This window comes from Hemicordylus capensis, chromosome 3 (assembly GCF_027244095.1).
Source record: "Hemicordylus capensis ecotype Gifberg chromosome 3, rHemCap1.1.pri, whole genome shotgun sequence".
Lineage (NCBI taxonomy): Eukaryota > Metazoa > Chordata > Lepidosauria > Squamata > Cordylidae > Hemicordylus > Hemicordylus capensis.
This window is the reverse complement of record NC_069659.1, coordinates 188,014,539-188,027,428: the sequence shown is the minus strand read 5'-3', so window position 1 is coordinate 188,027,428 and position 12,890 is coordinate 188,014,539. Positions and strand designations below refer to the sequence as shown.

Here is a 12,890-nt window from a genome sequence, read left to right as displayed (position 1 = left end):
TGATATTCCTATTGTGCAAGTGCAACTAGAGTACGAGAGATTACGCAGCTATGCATCTTCCTTGCATATGCTCACATTGTTCATTGCACTAGTCTGGATTTCAGTTGGTGTGTGGCGTTTTAAGAAAAACTTTACCTGTAGTTGTCTATATTGATTTGAAGCTTGCAGTACCCAACATGAAATCTGCCGTTGGAGTATGACAACAGCAGCATTGCTTGGCTGTGTTGGGATCACCAGTGGCTGGTGTGGGCGCTGCCGGGGGCCGGGTCACTGGGAGGCACCTTTAACTGTAAACTAGTAGTTGCTTATCTCTCCTCCTGCTGCACCAGAAAGCTGTTCGGAGCAGCAATGTGTCACCCAGCACCCGCTGCACCAGAGGATCGCCTCCACCACTCAGCTGGCCTCTGCACTTCCATGGAGGCCATTTGCTGGCCATGCAAATGGCCTCCACCAGCTGAGTGACAGAGCCAATCTGCCACCGCAGCGGGTAAATGGGTGACACACCGCTGCTCTGAATAGCTTTCAGGTGTGGCAGGAAGAGAGGAAAGCACCTACTAGTTTATAGTTAAAAGGTGCCTCCTGGTGGCTGCCACACCAGCCCCTGCTGGTTTGGATTCTTTCTCCTATTGGACTTGGTGCATTATACCATTGGTGGGAGACCCTGTGAAACCTTTCTTTTATTGCTGTGTGCAGTAAAAGAAATATTATCCTTGCAAACTGTTTTCCATTGAGAATCTGAGATATAAATCTTTAACTCTTTTCTGCACAGCTATTTATTACCCACTAGTAGCACTTTCATCAAATATTTATATATTTTTGCCAGTAATTGTTTGCATAATTTATTTCTTATTAATATAGACTCAAAACAGGCCAATGGGCAAGTAATCACAAACTGCCTCTGAACTTGAGAGATCAAGTTCCAAATCTCAACCTACTAAAATGGAGATAGAGAGAAATCTTGCACTTTGTTTTGAATTTCTATATATGTCATAAGCCTGTCTTCACTGAACAAATTACAATATTTAGTCATAATAGTCATTCTTTCACTGGTGTAGTCCCAATTGCTTGATATTACAGCATAAATCTCAGTCTCCCACCAATGACAAAGAGCCATTAATACAGCTTGGTGACATTATGTGGTGCCAGTCCCCACACTTTCTAATGTTTTACTGTCAATTCTTGGAGTCTCATAATTCTACTTAAACTTATTTATTACAGTTTGAATTGTACTCAGTTTCTTCTGTGGTATAAATGGTTTTTATTTTTAAAAAGAAATAAAGAAGAAGCAGCACTTTAAAAAAAAAAAAAAAACCAGATGCAATTCTTCCAAAACAGGAGATTTTAAATGTCACCCATCCCTTGGTAGCTTATTGGGTCAGTATTATTTTTAACAAGATATTTAAGGCCACCCCACCCAAGGCATCTCTAAAACTTTAATATTTTCCATCTGGCTTTAAAAAAATAAGTAATTGCTTTTTGTGTTCTTGGCTCTATATGCAATCCCAAGATTTCAGATACCGTGTTTCCCCGAAAATAAGACAGTGTCTTATATTAATTTTGGCCCCAAAAATGCACTAGGGCAATTAGGGGTACATCAGAAATTACTGCTAGGTCTTACTTTCAGGGACTTGTCTGACTTTGTAACCTGCCACCTCACTGCAACATTGTAATGTTTCATCTAATCTCTTTAGAAGGTTTTGGAGTTTTCTTAAGAAAAAGACAGTGACCAACATCCAGACTAACCCTACATCAACAAATCAGGGTTTTCTGTTGCATGGGAAGGCACAATTTATGGCGATTTCTCCCCTTCCTTCTGAAGCCCCTTATGCCAGTCAAAAATATGTTCGTGAGAGTTGGAGGACCCTCAGGGACATAGGTTTGGGATGCACAGCTGACTGCAGAGGGAAGGTAGAATCACTAAAAACTGTGCAACAGAAAAAACTGGTGCATCAGCGCAGGGTCAGCACAGATGTCATCAACTATCATTGGCATATAGTACCATTTAATATAACTACTTTTCCACTATTCCTCCTTGAGTACCTTGATCTGACCTTACTAAACTGCCTAAGACTTCAATATGCATATTCAACATTATAGGTGATAGCAATCCCCCGATGCACCCTTCTTCTAATATACAGCTTTTCCGATTGCTATCCATTCACTAATGTTTTACTTGTAGAAGCTTTATACATTATAGTTATCCAAGCATTCAAAATAAGGCCTATTCCAAAACTCTCCAGAACTTCCATTCATAAAGCCCTCCACCATATCGAATGCGCACACACACACACACACACACGGCCTATACTGATGTTCTGAAAAATACTAATAGTGTGCATGTTCTGTACACTATTAGTGTTGAACCTACCTCACTTTTCATGGTTATGGCGGCATTTGTCTGAAGAGAGTATGATGGCAGACGCAGAGGCGTAGCAAGGTTGGAGTGGGCCCAGAGACAAGATTTTAAAATGCCCCCTCCCCTCACTGAAGCTCAGCTCATGAAGTAAAGAAATCTTAAATGACGCTGAATAGTGGTAACAAAAAGCATAGTAAAATTATATATATACACCCACACCCACACACACCCCCTATGTGCCCAATAGAACATCATCCTAAATTATTTTTTTTAAGGTTTTGTAAATTGTGGATGATGCAAGTCATTTAATGATACTAGAGAAAGACATGCTGTTCTGGTAGCTCCAGGTCTTAACACCCACATCAATTTTGGAGGATGAATACAACTGAAGGAAGCCTGGGCGGGTGCGCAGCTGGGGGGGGAGTCAGTCATGTGACTTGTCTCGGGGGGGGGCCAAGGCAGTGGGCCTCCAGTCTCCCCTTGCCCTATTATAGTTACACCCCTGGGCAGGCTTTTCCGTGATTGGCAGGCTTGGGTGCCAAAGCTTGCTGATCACAGAAATGACCAAAAACAGTTATGGTGTTTGCCTCTTCAGATAAGCATTGCTGTGAATGTGAAGAGCAAAGTGAGTGGGGTGGGTGATGTGCCAGGGCGGAACTTCTAGTACTTCCATGTACAGCATCTTTTTCCAGAATGTCTGTATAGGGCTAATCTCTGACTGACATTCAGACTAAGGAAGTGATAGTGCACATGTGCTTTGGGGAGCAGTAATTTTCATCAGTCTCTCCTTCGCTCTGAAGCGGACTGTGACTCTTGGAAAATATGTCCCTGAGGATTGTGCAGTCTTCAGGGGCATATTTTCAGGGCTCACAGTCAGCTTCAGACAGAGCAAAGGGGAGACTGGTGGAAAATGCTCCTCCCCCAAAGCGCATACTGTGTGTCTGTTGCACCAGTGCTGTTAACCTGGATTCCAGCCACGGCTTTTCTTTTTCCTTTTTCCTGTTTGAACTAGAGTAATTATACTTATTGCTATCCTTTTATTGTCTTTTAGCTGGTGACCCTTCAAAAATCCAATCTGATTATTTTGAATATAGGCACCCATAATCAAACCAAATCAAACCAAAATTTTATAATTTAGATTTAACCAAGCTATCCAGACTGTACTTCTGATGGATCTTTTACCTGGTTTCAAAGTTATTGTTGCATTAGCTTCCATCTAGGTCTGAGGAATTTAATTTGTTTCTGTAAAGTAAGTAAATAAATACAACAGCCTGTGGATTAACCCCCGCTAACTTGGCAAAGAGGCACCTTTTAACATGGTGATTCTCTTTATTTAGCAGGGGGAGAGTAACTGGCCCTACCCACCACCAGCACAGTACCTCCAGTGACTGTTGCTGGTGTCTATCTTGTGTTTCTTTTTAGATTGTGAGCCCTTTGGGGACAGGGATCCATCCTATTTATTTAGTATTTCTGTGTGTAAACTGCCCTGAGCCATTTTTGGAAGGGCAGTATAGAAATCGAATGAATGAATGATTAACTAGTTTTAGATTTATGAAATCCCATGGTGTAGTCATCCAGGTCTAGGGATTTATTCGACTTTGCTCAATTTCTGTCTGGATATAGATGCCTCTTATGAATCTCTGAGAATTTAGGGCAATTCAATTAGCAATATTTATCAGTTGGATAATATTATGAATAGAAGGATTTGTGGACTCATATAGCTTCCTATAATATTGTAAAAATGTTTGTGCCTTGTCCTTAGTAGAGGAAACAAACTTACTCCTTGTTTTATTGCAAGTATGGACTCTGAATCAGTAGTGAGCAATCTAACCAGAAGTTGATTGGGCAGGTCTCCCTGCTCAAAGATGTTGTTTGGAATAAAATAGGAGTTGTTTCACACATTTAACTAAATGTAAGGTTGATAGAGATCTCTGCCATGTCCATGCCCCTATGGAGTGTACCAGGTGAACTCAGGATTTCCATTTGGCAACACACCAACCTGACAAAGAATCAACATGTTGTGCTGGCACAATGAGAGAAGTTGTGCACACTTAAGAGGTTTCTGGAGCTAAATAATCTTATGGTGCTCCACAATGCTGTGCAACTGCTAGTGAAAGACTTTCTCCAGCGCAAAGTTGCACGATAAGGTTGTCAACATCTTCCGCTAGGGAAAGTACTAGCTTGGAAGAGACATCCCTTGCTTTGTGCAAAGTCCTTGCACTACATCTCTGCACTAATACAACACTAGTCTGGAGCACGATCTCCCATTTAACAAAACCAGCTAGTGCAACATGATTATGCTAGTGCAGCATTGGTCTGGACATCCGCCACTGTATTGTTGAATGTGGCAGGGGAGATAATAATTTCTTCATGTATAAATCTCTGAGCCAGTGCTCAGGTACTGATTGCCAAACACTGGGAAGTTTAAACTTTCTTTTTTTTCTTTTCCAAATTCAATTTTTATTAATTTTAACAACTGTAATATTATCATTCATTACAAATACACACAAAAAAGTTTAAACTTTCCATCTACTGAGAAGTGGTATCAAAAGGCTTGATGTATTATAATTTGACCCCTGCTAACTTGGTAAAGAGGCACCTTTTAATGTGTTTTATTTAGCAGGGGGAAAGTAACTGGCCCTATCCACCCCCAGCACAGTACCTCCAGTGACTGTTGCTGGTATCTATCTTGTGTTTCTTTTTAGATTGTGAGCCCTTTGGGGAACGGGTTCCATCTTATTTGTTTATTTCTCTGTGTAAACCACCCCGAGCCATTTTTGGAAGGGCGGTATAGAAATCAAATAAATAAATAAATAAACAACAGTTAAGTTGAAATAGCTCTGTATATCCAGTTCAGTTATTCCCAGATAACTGCATAGGACAGAAATTTATGTCAATTGCTGGTGGGGCACAGGGGGAGTTGAACATTGTGGGAGTTGAACATACAGAAACAGTAGAAAATTTTTAGAAAGAATGGCTGGGAAATAACATCCCGATAATTAAATGTAATTAAAGAGTTACAGTACATATGGATAATCAGTTCATCACATACTGTACGGTTAAAATCCTGCATACCAATTACTGGGTGGAGGGAGGCACACAAAATTAGCTATTTACGGAGTACATAGTGTTTTCGGCTGCCCTGTCTTATGTTAGAAAATAAGACGGGGCAGCCGATGGATGTTCCAATAGTGCTCCATCCCAGGAAATATATCCTTGAACGTGCAAGCATAATTCAAGTTTATTCCTCAAATCAGTACCAGAAGATCCATACCTTCTGATTTTGAACTGTCACTTGGAGCTTCATGGACTTGAGAAAAATGGAAGGTTTACACAAATTGAGGGGGGAAAGCTTCAAATCTTTATACATATTAGTTTGTCCTCTATGTTTCTAAGCATATTTTCAAATATTCATCAGTTTCCTTCACTAGATGCAGTAATTTAGAAAAGTGGAAAGCAGATGTCAGAGCAGCAATATGCTTTACAGACTCCCAGATTACACTCCTGCACCAAATAGCTGAAGATGCTTTATATTCAACAACATTTGAAAACACCTTTCTAACATATTCAGTCAAATATAGTAGCAATAGTAAAGAGATACTACCTTTGAACTTTGATCCAAGAGAGCAGCAGTGTAAACTGGATGTGTAACAGTATTATTTCGAAAAACAGTATTATTTTAAACTACTACTTTAGAAAGCATTTCACTCCTCACATGAAAAAGGGAGTATTTCAGAAGGATTTCCCCCTCAACTTCCCCACATTTTCAATTTCTCTATTTCAGTTCTAAAGAGGGGGGAGGTTCCCCCATTTTTTCCATGTCTTCATCTCTTGTAGGTCCAAACCCATTGATTTCAAAGAAACATAGGGAGCTGCCATATATATTGTATTGTCTACATAGACTGGCAGTGGCTCAGTCTCTCTGGAGCTGCCAGGGAGGGAACCTGGAACCTTGCATGCAAACATGCAGGTGCTCTTCCCAGAGCAGCCCCATATCTTACAGTACTCACATGTAGTTGCATTCAAATACAAACCAGGGCAGCCCCTGCTTAGCAAATGGAACAATTCCTGCTTGCTACCAAAGACCAGCTTTCCTCCACTAGATACACCCAATGCTACATAATAAGACTGGAATGTGGATGTCATTAATACAGTACAGAAAATGGAAATCAGCTCTCTTTAAAACAAAGTGTAAATTCTCCATTTGAATTGCCAGTGAAGCAATCTTAGCATTATTTTATTTAGTTAGTTTATATCCCGCTTTTCTTCAGACATCTGTTTGTAAACCTCTGCAAGCTGTTTGTAAACCTCTGCAAGCTGCAATTGGTCAGAAAAGAAATACAGTATTTATTTATTTATTTATTTAAAACCCCTGACTATTCACAACCCCTTTTACACATCAATGGATCTTTTTTTCCCCAAGTTCAGAGGATCTGCTTTACAGGGATCTGTAATCAGAACGAACAGAGACTCAAATCACTCCTTCTTACCCACCCAACCCCCCAGAACAGCTATTTGAATCCTCTTACCTAGTTTCTTTTTCTTCTTTCTAGCCTTCTTTAACCTAGTTTCCTTCTTACACACATGGCTGCCTTCGCAAAGCTGCACTCACTGGTTCTGGGCTTTTGTTTTAAGAAATCGCCATAGCTATTAACGCGAATAGAACCCACCGCTTCATGCATGAACAAAACAGCCTGAACATGGACACTGCTTTGCCAATGCAGTGACTTTAATGAGTAATATGAAAGGAACCGATTATGCGTATTAATAAACCAGTTATTTACCGTAAAGGACCTAAAAACAAGCCATTCTTGCACCATCCCAAAAAAGATGGCAAATGCACGTAAAAGGAGGGGGAAATGGTTTGTACCTAAGATACCGTGACCATGTGCCAGTCAAAGTCCTCTTGCCTCCAGGGATGACTCTATCACCGGACAAGGAGATCACCATTAAGACCAGCAGAATAAGAAACAGACTGATCTGACCGACACCATAGGGTACGACGATCCATCGCTGAAGTTACCCCGTGTAAGCCGCAATGAAACGAACGGGAGTTTGCGCAAGGAAGTATTCGAGGTCTGCGCAGAAGAGCTTCGCGCTGGATCGCGGCGCCCCCACACCAAGGAAGCGGGCGGGGGCCGGGGGCTGGCTTTGGATGTTCTGCCTCCAGGAGGAGGAGAGCAAGAACGCCCCGGCGGCTGCAGCATTTGCCATGCCCGTCCCCTTCAAGCACCCCCGCCCATTGCTTAGAGACCTCACGACCTCCCACCCCCCAGCCTCCCACCAATCACTCTCGTCTGCGCTGGTCCCCACCCACCCCCGCCGCTTCCTATCTGCAAGGGGCTCCGCACCAGCCCCGCCCCGCCACATTCGTTTTCGCATGGAGCCTCGGTAGGATGATTGAGGGAGACCGGGCAGGCGAGCCGGTGAGCAGCAAGCTCCGGCTGCGCTAGAGAAGCGTGAGAGGAGCCGCTGCTAAGCACGTGAGGCAGGCCTAGCCAATCGCAGCGAGCGAAAGACGGAGCGAGCGCCTTGTCCCTTTGCCCATGATGGAGATAGGAAAAGACTAGAGTCGCGCACGGCCTGCGCTGCCTTTCCGACAGAAACCGAACGCCGCCGTTCTCGCGGGGGCGGGGCGGGGCGGGGCGGTCAGAAGCGAAAGCCAATTCAGTCTTAGACCGTACATGCCAATGGGGCTGCGGTGGCATCTCCGATGTAAACGCTGCCTGGCGGTCTCTCTGGCAAGCAGTGATGTAGTCGTTGCAACTTCAGAAGTGCAGGCGCTCTTCCTGGCAGTCCCCCTGGCCATGCCTACCCCAACAGCCGGAGAAGTACCGGCCCGTCCCTGCCTGCGCGCCCGCCCCACTCCACTTAGATTGTGAGCCCTTTGGGGAGAGGAATCCATCTTATTTATTTATTATATCTCTGTGTAAACCGCCCTGAGCCATTTTTGGAAGGGCGGTATAGAAATCGAATAATAATGATACACCCCTCCTGCTGGCGCGAGATGACTCCACATGAGGAAGGGGCTCATCTGCGGCCAGAGGCGTAACTAGGGAAAACGGCGCCTGGGGCAAGCACTGAAATTGCGCCCCGCCCCCCCCCAGGCATATCCAGGGAAAATAGCGCCAGAAAATCTGACACCCATATTTCAGATAACTTTGCTATAATATCAGCTCAAAAATACAAGTCAAGCAACATTTCTGGGGGTGAATTCTTACAAGTGGTTTTTGTTTTTTTTAAGCACCACACAAGTTAAAGGCAGGCACTTTCAAAGTCTGAAATCCCAGCTATTTTAGTACAATTAGATCCCACCTTCCCCACCAACAAATACAAAATTAATGTAGCAATACAAGATTCATTGTTCTGCCATCTACTAATGAGCCCCATTTAAAAATAAATAAATCTGAATTTAAACATACATGGGGTGGGGATGGGGAAGTCACACAGAGGTTGTTGGTGTTTTTTAAATAACCTTTAAATAAACCTTTAACCTTTAAATAATCTGGGCAGCCTTTCCCCCACTATATTGTGTTCATGTGTGTGCGCGTGCATGTGAATAGATAGATAGATATCACATACACATCATATAAAGTGCACCTGTTCAGAGCAGGCTGACAACCCTAAACCAAGCGTGAACTAAGCTCTGGAAAAGTTTCAGCCTGATTCGATGTCTGTTTGTTAATGCAAAAGGAATGGAAATGAATAAATAAACCTCAAACCGGCTAGTTTGGGTTTAGTAGTTTAGCAAGACTAATTGCAGACAATGGAGCTGGAATGACTTTTCCAATTAGCTGCTGGTGGTTTTGTACGAAATCCCCTGCTTTCTCCAAACTTGTAAACTCGAAAAGCAAGGTAGGAAGCGAGGGGATCCAAGAAGGTTACCAATTGCTCGCTGCCTGGACACAAAGCCCTTCACCCCTTCCACTTGCACACGGACAGGCACTTCAGAGAAAAAAGGGCGCGATGCAACAAGCTTGCATGCTTTCCCCTCAGCCTGCCCCAGTGCTCCCAAAGAAGGCACGCTCCCAAATGGGCTGGAAATGCGCGGAGAGGACAAAGAAAGACAGCAGCAGCCCAGCTCCAAGAGGCATGCATAGGCACCACACTACACATTTCCCCCTTCACCACCAACCCTCACTTAAATCAGACTGGTTCCCCAACTAACAGCACCTAGATTGCAGATAAACATGGGAGTAGCCCCGTCTGCTTTCAGTTTCCTCCTGAGAAGGAAACATAGGGGATCAGGGCTGCAAACTGGAAAGCGGTTCTTTCCTCACATGGAAAAAAATGGCTTCCAGAAAATTATATATACAGAGGTTTCAATTATAAGGGCGTGGAGGAGACAAGGTATATTTAAAAAATCAAGGCTGTTTGATATTGCCAGAATGCTGTGTGCTTTAAAAATATAAATAAATAAATGGGGTTTGTTTTTTTCCTTACTTCGATGTAGTCTGAGTCTGATACCGGTTCTTAACCCCCATGCCCCCCCGCCCCATTTTTTATTTAATAGACAATACTGCATGCAGTTCTTGCTCCTTTGGCAAAGGCAGAGAAGCACGAAGAGTGAAACCAACTGGCAGCCGCTTCTTAAACACTGCTCCTGCAGGGCCCAGTTTCCTTGCAATGGGGTGCGGGGCTTGACTTCTTGGGCGATAACTCTGCCTTAACAACAACAATGGACATTTCATTTTCAGAGCAGTTTACTTACTCAGACTGAGTCAGCACACGAGCTAACCCCCAGCTCTCTCTCCAACATCCACATGGTCACTGGTTGTGCCATGACTGGCTGCATACTAAGGAGGGTGGAGCAGGAGGCAGAGCTCAGGAGAACCAGCAGCTGCTGGGAGTGGGCGGGGCTGCCAACAGGGAGGGAGGAAAGCTCCGTAGTTTTAACCCTTCCACCGCTGCAATGGACTCTGCTTCCGCTCTCCAGGAGCCCCGCCCGGACAGATCTTGCAACTGGCAAGTCACGCCGCACGTCGGAGGGGGAGGGGAGGGGTCCCCCCCCCAAAAAAAATTAAAAAAATTTTTTTCGGGAAAGGGCCAAGGCAGGGGATAGGCGGGGGCACTTTGTGGCGCCCCCCACCAAGTGGCGCCTGGGGCACGTGCCCCCCCTGCCCCCCTATCGTTACGCCCCTGTCTGCGGCGACCTGAAAATAGCGTCCTCGTCCCTCCTGTCTGTATCGTTTACATGATGCCCAATACGCGTACTTAAGACAGCCTTGAGAAGGCATTTTTTTCATCTGCCCCTTAGTTTCTCCCCCCGCCCCCGGGCTTCCCACTGTTTGTGCAGTGTCCCACCACATTGCCAGGTTACTTCTGCTAGAGTTGGGAACATAGTGATGTTGTTCTTGCCAGGAATCTTGAAATGGGTGTTCCGTTTTTCCTAGCGGCGTCTTGTATGCTTCTGGCGATTGCAGAGTTAGCTGAAATCCTATCCCATATCCTCTAATTTCACCGATCAAAAATAGGGACAAGCTTGTTTCTATTGTAGCCTATGTAGGGGGCGTGGCCAAGCAATCTGGAACTTGGCGTAGTGTACAAATCTGACTACAAGCATGCCACAAATGGAACGCAGGCCACAGGCGGCAAACCAAGCCCCCACATCCCGCGGGGAAACAGCTCGCCCTCCTAAAAACCCAGAGGAGGGGAGCCACCTATGGCTTGCCCTGCTACGCCCACGGGTGGGCAAGCCACCACACACTCCACCCTACCTTGGTAGATAGGAGCTCCACCAGAACTGCGAACAAGCCCAGTGAGGTTTCTTTTTTCCCCTGCAGAAGGATGCCAGACCACCTGGAAGCCCCCAGAGGACACCCCGGACGATGTGCCACCTCCCACCCACAAGTTGAGACCGGGTTCCCCCGCTCTCCTGGCTTGGACTCTATCCTGGACTCTGTCCAGATTCACATACGCGTGGAACTGAAGGAGGACTTGCATACATTGGCGATGCCTTGCAGCTCGTGACTAACTCAGATGGACACTTATTTTCTTATGTCTGTCTTGACTTGCATGTATGTATGTACGTATGTATGTAACCTCCCACCTCGGGAACGTGATCTATAACATATCTGCATGCTAAATGAACCATGCCAGTACAGTGGCTGACCACGCCAGGAACTCCTGCTGACAACACCCCTGGAGGACCCCCTGGACCTGGAGAAGACCCTCCACCATCAAGGACCCACACCTAGAGGCTGCAATTGGCAGAAGAAGACTGGCACGGCCCTGCCAGCCACACGCAAGGTGAGGCTGGGATCTGTCCCTCCCTTGGACCTTTTGGACATTCCTCTCACTGAACTCTTTTAACTGGACTCTACCCAAACCCGTAGGAACAAGCGTACAGTGCTATATTCTCTCTACCTTTGCAACCACACATTCGTTAGTACGCGGCCTTGTTTTATTGGGAAATTCTATTCACTATTGCTCTTGTAAACCATATGTTAAACATTCTCTAATAAAAGTGCATGCAGAGCACGTTATTATTCCAGATTACCAAAGCTGATGAGTCTGTCTCTGTTGTGGTTATGGAGCTGGAGAGGGGGAGTCATCTGTGGTTTCTGACTCCAGTGGGAGTATATCACCTCAGAGATTTTGCAGGTGTAGCGTTATGCCATGGGAGAAAGCAGAATCAATCCCTCAGCTATCATCAGGGGTGTTGCAAGGTTAGAGTGGGCCCAGAGACAAGATTTAAAATCCCCCCCCAGTAAACAAATGGTGAAGTAAAGAAATCTTAAATGAGGCTGAATAGTGGTAACAAAAAGTGTGTGTGTGTGTGTATCCTATGTGCCACAATAGAACATCATCCTAAATTATTTTTTAAAAGGTTTTGTAAATTGTGGACGATGCAATTCATTTAATGATGCTAGAGAAAGACATGCTGTTCTGGTAGCTCCAGGTCTTAACACTCATATCAGTTTTGGAGGATGAATTCAACTGAAGGAAGCCTGGGTGGATGCGCAGCTGGGGGAGTCAGTCATGTGACTTGCCTCTGGGGGGCACCCAAGGCAGTGGACCCCCAAACAATTGTCTCCCCTTGCCCTGTTATAGTTACGCCCCTGGCTAGCATGAAATTCCACACTCCTTCTCCACCACACCACAAATTCCACCTCCTTCCACTTCAGGGCAGGGACAATTTTCAAGGTGAAAATGGTGTAGGGGGAAAGGGTAAACTCCTCTCCTTACCATGCACTGCATTCACAGGCCAGATCAAATTCCTCTCCAGTTAATTTTTAAAGAGAAAAGGACCACTTAAACTCATCTTGTAATTATATATTTAATGTCACATGTATTGGCAAAAGGATTATGTTCCTCCTGCTAGTGCAAGGGTATTACAGCACCAAGATAGAGAGAAACTCCACCAGTGCAGAGGAGCCATATCTCAGCTAGCTAGCATAACATGAAGTAGACTCCGTCAGCCATCTATTCTATATTTAGTAACACCAGTTTGCAAGATACTGTTATAACTGGTTTGTTCCAAAAGACGTGCACAATTAGAATCATGCACAGTCATAATTGTGTGAGGCAGGCA

The 12,890-nt window shown here is 44.7% G+C and overlaps 1 protein-coding gene across 9 annotated transcripts in view; it reads right to left on the bottom strand.

Annotated features, from left to right (window-relative positions):
• ST3GAL5 (ST3 beta-galactoside alpha-2,3-sialyltransferase 5) overlaps positions 1-10,197 on the bottom strand; it is a 33,073-nt gene extending 22,876 nt beyond the window's left edge. For 2 of the 9 annotated variants that reach the window (XM_053307343.1, XM_053307336.1), the window contains exon 1: positions 10,068-10,120. The gene's annotated coding sequence lies outside the window, so the exon portion shown is untranslated. Of the gene's footprint in view, positions 1-6,885; positions 7,074-7,226; positions 7,631-10,067 lie in introns of those variants that run through there. The other 7 variants (XM_053307342.1, XM_053307337.1, XM_053307334.1 and 4 more) reach the window with 6 other exon arrangements.
• Positions 10,198-12,890: the final 2,693 nt, after the last annotated feature.